The sequence below is a fragment of the Bison bison genome, unplaced genomic scaffold, assembly GCF_000754665.1.
Source record: "Bison bison bison isolate TAMUID 2011002044 unplaced genomic scaffold, Bison_UMD1.0 scf7180017863646, whole genome shotgun sequence".
In the NCBI taxonomy this organism is placed as follows: Eukaryota; Metazoa; Chordata; class Mammalia; order Artiodactyla; family Bovidae; genus Bison; species Bison bison.
In genome coordinates this window covers 469,853-475,888 of record NW_011494218.1, presented here as the reverse complement: position 1 = coordinate 475,888, position 6,036 = coordinate 469,853, and positions in this window count along the sequence as shown.

Genomic DNA, 6,036 nt, shown 5'->3' with positions numbered 1-6,036 from the left:
AAGCCATAGCCTTGACTAGACGAACCTTTGTTGGCAAAGTAATGTCTCTGCTTTTGAATATGCTATCTAGGTTGGTCATAACTTTCCTTCCAAGGAGTAAGCGTCTTTTAATTTCATGGCTGCAATCACCATCTGTAGTGATTTTGGAGCCCAGAAAAATAAAGTCTGACACTGTTTCCCTATCTATTTGCCATGAAGTGATGGGACCGGATGCCATGATCTTAGTTTTCTGAATGTTGAGCTCTAAGCCAACTTTTTCACTCTCCTCTTTCACTTTCATCAAGAGGCTCTTTAGTTCTTCTTCACTTTCTGCCATAAAGGTGGTGTCATCTGCATATCTGAGTTATTGATGTTTCTCCCGGCAATCTTGATTCCAGCTTGTGCTTCTTCCAGCCCAGCCTTTCTCATGATGTATTCTGCATAGAAGTTAAATAAGCAGGGTGACAATATACAGCCTTGACATACTCCTTTTCCTATTTGGAACCAGTCTGTCATTCCATGTCCAGTTCTAACTGTTGCTTCCTGACCTGCATACAAGTTTCTCAAGAGGCAGGTCAGGTGGTCTGGTATTCCCATCTCTTTCAGAATTTTCCACAGTTTATTGTGATCCACACAGTCAAAGGCTTTGGCGTAGTCAACAAAGCAGAAAATTACAATTGACCATTTAAAACTCTTTTTGCTGATGATACTAAGATCAACTCATGATTGTAAGTGAATCGTCACTGTAAGATGGAACACCTCACAGTCTCTACTGAGGATATCATCCCTCAGTAGACAAAAACCATGTCCACATGTTCACTATATCTTCAGCATCTAGGACAGTGTGTGGAACTTAGAAGGTTTTATTTAATACCTGATTGAGAAAATCAGAGTTTGATGAAATAAAGCTTTCTCCTTTGCCACAAAGCCAGTTCATTTGGCAACCATGGTACACCAGTCAGCAATCCTAACAGCATAAACAGGGTCATAAGTTACCTGCAAGACCAGAAAGATGATCACAGGCAGTTAACAAATGTGCTCAGTGTTTGTTCTTGGACAAAGACCATAATTAATAAGGACTAGATTCAAGTAACTCTTAAGCTGGCTAATAGTAGAGCCATGCTTTCACATAGAGTCTAGGAGGCTGGAAGAATTTAGCTATAGAAGAAGGAATAATAAAGTAAATGAGAAAAATTTCAAAGGGCAGAAAGGTGATGCATCAATGTGACAAAGCCATATGAGAATGACAATGCTATAGAGATGGGGTACTGTCCCTCAAAGAGCAAACATAACTTGCTTGCCTACTGCACAAACTTTTCGTTCTCTTTCTTGGATAAAGGTAAAACTACAGTCTCCCTACTCTCCCTACACTGCTGGTTGGAATGTAAGTTGGTACAGTCCCTATGGAAAACAGTATAGAGTTTCCTCAGAAAACTAAAAATAGAATTATCACATGAGCCAGCAATCCCACTCCTGGGAATATATCCAGATAAAACTATAATTCAAAAAATACATATATTCCTTATGTTCTTTTCCTTCTAGTAGTCATGTATGGATGTGAGAGTTGAACCATAATGAAGGCTGAACACCAAAGAATTGATATTTTTGAGCTGTGGTGTTGGAGAAGACTCTTGAGAGTCCCTTGGACTGCAAGGAGATCAAACCAGTCAATCCTAAAGGAAGTCAATCCTGAATATCATTAGAAGTACTGATGCTGAAGCTCCAATACTTTGGCCACCTGATGCAAAGAGCTGACTCATTAGATAAGACCCTGATGCTGGGAAAGATTAAAGGCAGGAGAAGAAGGGGACAACAGAGGATGAGATGGTTGGATGCCATCACTGACTCAATGGACATGAGTTTGAGCAAGTTCCAGGAGATGGTGAAGGACAGGAAAGCCTGGCATCCTGCAGTCCGTGGGGTTGCAAAGAGTCAGGCATGACTGAGTGACTGAACAACAGCAATCCTTATGTTCGTAGCAGCACTATTCACAACAGGCAAAACATGGAAACTACTTAAATGTCCATCAAAAGATGACTGGATAAAGATGTGGTATATGTATGCAATGAAATACTACTCATCCATAAAAAAGAGTGAAATAATCCCATTTGCAGTAACATGGATGCCGCTAGACATTATCATACTAAGTGAATAAGTCATAAAGAGAAAGACAAATGCCAGATGATGTCACATACATGTGGAATCTAAAATATGATACAAACGAACCTATCTACAAAACAGAAACAGACTTGTGGTTGCCAAGGGGGAGCAGGGGAGGGAGAAGGATGGACTGGGGGTCTGGAGTTGGCAGATGCAAACTCTTACACTTAGAACTGATTAACAAGGTCCTAATGTATAGCACAGGTAACTGTATTGAATATCCTGTGATAAACCGTAAAGGAAAAGAAGATAAAAAAAGAAAGTATATCTGAGGCTGGCAAAGATTAAAGGCAAAAGGAAAGACGACGGCAGAGGATGAGATGGTTAGATGGTATAACTGACTCGAGGGACATGAGTTTGAGAAAACGCCAGGAGATAGTGAAGGACAGGGAAGCCTGGTATGCTATAGTCCATGGGGTCACAAAGAGTTGGACACGACTTAGCAACTGAGTGACAATATATATGTGTATACCTGAGTCACTTTGGTGTATATCAGAGATGGGCACAACAACAATACTATAATTTTAAAAAATTTAAAAATTACAGTCTCCCTAAGAAGAAAATCGGAGAAGGCAATGGCAACCCACTCCAGTACTCTCACCTGGAAAATCCCATGGACAGAGGAGCCTGGTAGGCTGCAGTCCATGGGGTCACTAAGAGTCAGACACGGCTGAGTGACTTCACTTTCACTTTTCATTTTCATGCATTGGAGAAGGAAATGGCAACCCACTCCAGTGTTCTTGCTCGGAGAATCCCAGGGATGGGGGAGCTTGGTGGGCTGCTGTCTATGTGGTCGCACAGAGTCGGACACGACTGAAGCGACTTAGCAGCGGCAGCAGCAGCAAGAAGAAAATGGCAAGTGATAAAGTTTCAACAGAAATGTTTCAGGTTGCAAATATGCAGTGGAGGTAAGCAAGGAACACTCTGAAAGATAGGAAGTGGCAGAAGAGGATATAGGTCATTTGGGTGAATTTTGTCAAGGAATCACCTGTCCACATGGTTTAACAGTGATTTCTCTAGGGGCAATTAAAAGTCTAGAGAGACTTGCAGAGGAGTGAGGCAGAGTAATGATGCATGGGTAAGGCATCTGGAGGCCAAATGACAAACATTTTTGACATTTCTTGTTAAGGACTTTGTTCACTTGACAATATTAGAGGTTTATATACAAGCCATCAACTGACCATTTCAAGGCCCATTTGTTATAGTGGCATTGTTGTTGTTTTGGTTACTAAGTCTTGTCAGATTCTTTAGAGACCCCGTGGACTGCAGCCTGCAAGACTCCTCTGTCCATGGGATTTCCCAGGCAAGAATACTGGAGTAGGTTGCCATTTCCTTCTCCAAGGGATCTTCCTGACCCAAGAGATCGAACATGAGTCTCCTGCTTAGCAGATGGATTCTTTACCACTGAGCCACCTGGGAAGTCCATTATACTGGTATAATTCCCACTTAAAATGGGATGTATCAATCTCATTAACGTTTAGGTCTCAAGTAGACACAGGTTGAAATTTGTTGAAACAGAATATACTTGGAAATAACACTTTTCAATTGATAGCTCCTTTTCACTTTGGGGATAGGAAATAACATGGCAAAATGACATGTAAAAGTTACTTCTTGAATCAGGTTGTGATCATATTGAAGACCAGCACAATGCTTGAGTTCTGGTGACCAGAGTAGACCAAATGTATGTCAAGTTTTAAAGATGTACCAGAAAAATACTGCCTCAAAGAAATGTAGACATTTTCAATAAAGCCATTTCCTCATCCTGTATACTTTTCCTCAAAATTCCAAATACATGAATTGCCAATAATTTTTCTGGTTAAAAAGAGCACTTGAATAAGCATTACTAAAAAGCCAATGAATATAACCAAAGCCTGTAGTTAATGCATTGAATAAATATTTAGGGAAAGCTTTCTATATGCCGGGTACTCATCTAGGCTTCAGGGTATGTATTCCGTGGACTCAAAGTGTTCACATCATAGTTTCACAAATATAAAAGCTTCATAAATCTTATAGTTCAAACATGTATTACATAAAAGTCAAGTGAGTTGAAGACAAGGACCTACTGCATAGCACAAGCAGCTCTGCTAGGTGTTACATGGCAGCCTGGATGGGAAGAGAGTTTGGGGAGAACAGATACATGCACATGTATGGCTGAGTCCCTCTGCTGTTTACCTGAAACTACAACACTGTCTGTCCATCAGCTATACCATTACACAAAATCAAAAGTTTAAAAGAAATAAAAAATACCAGTGGGAAAACTAATAAATAGATAATTTTATGTCTCAATGCTCAAAATAAAAACTGAAGAGTGCAAATAATAAGTATTAGAAGTATTTTTAAAGATTTATTTATAAAGTTATAAATATAATAAGAAAGTATTATGAATAATTAATGATAAGACATTTTAAAAGTTAAGTGAATAAATATCCTGCTACTTTTAAGTCACTTCAGTCGTGTCCGACTCCAGCGACCCCAAGGACTGGAGCCTACCAGGCTCCTCCGTCCATGGGATTCTCCAGGCAAAAGTACTGGAGTGGGGTGCCATTGCCTTCTCTGGAATAAATATCCTAGAAAACTATTATTTGAAGTTGTTCAAATATGGCTAGAACCCTGAATATACCAGTAGCCATTAAAATTATTGATAAAAATAAACAATGATGATTCAACATTTAGGGAGGAAAAAGTGAGTTGAGGCACAGAGTAGGGGAAAAAAACAACTTTTCCCAAGTCAAGTGGTGAATTACAAACAAGATTAGAAGTCTGCTGATACCTCACTTCATCACGGTCTTCTCTAAATTATATGCATACTTTGTGTTAGAGGACTGCCCTTTTGTACTGTACTGCAAACTTTATCAGAACTCTATTCATTTCACTGAAGAAGTTCTCATTGAAGGGCTGAAGAATGGTAACTATCTCTAACACGTTACCAGCAATAAACAACCTCCATAATGTATTCTGCATAATGCTTAATGGATGTAGCACAAGTGGATCATTTGAGTCAAGAACAACAAAGATTTCTTTCAATATGAGTTCTCTTACTTGATGAACATCTTTCTGCTTTATGTTTATATTCAAATCCCAATTCACTCAGCGGCTACAGCTACCCAGGCAAAGCAAAATGCAGAAATGAAGCAATTAGCCATATTACTATTGCCAAAAACCCACTATGAGAAAGGGAAGAAAAGATTAATGAGTAATTTCAGCCAACTGAAATTAAATAAGAACCAAAGAATATAATAGCATAATAGTTTCCACAGGTGTATTAACCCAAGGGCATCATTAACAGGGACTTGGAGATTCATGACCAATTGCTGATAATACTGACACCCTACAATTTACCACAAACAAAAGAGATGAATGGATTTTTATATTTGCTATCTTTCAGAAAAGCACTTTCCAGATTTTTTTCATTGCCTTTTTTTCCTCTTTAATCATTTTATCCCACTGAGAAGATTCTATTGGACTACATGTTAAGGAAGCACTGATAAGGGTTGTAGACATAAACAGAACCAAGCCTGTCACTCTGCACAGGGGGTTCTCATGAAATTTCAAGGCCTTGCTGTTGCAAGACTACGACAGGCTCACCGGCCCTCTGTCACTCATTTAATGTCTGTCTCAATTTAAAATATCTATTGCTTTTCACATGCTTTTCATTTATGCCTATATATTATGACTAGCAAAACCCTTCCAAATTCACCCAATAAACATTATTTCGTTCTCTCTGGAGAATTGCAAGCTGTTAATAATTAATACCTGTTATAAAGATTGCCAGGAGAAATATCAATAACCTCAGATATGCAGATGACACCACCTTTATGGCAGAAAATGAAGAGGAACTAAAAAGCCTCTTGATGAAAGTGAAAGAGGAGAGTGAAAAAGTTGGCTTAAAGCTCAACA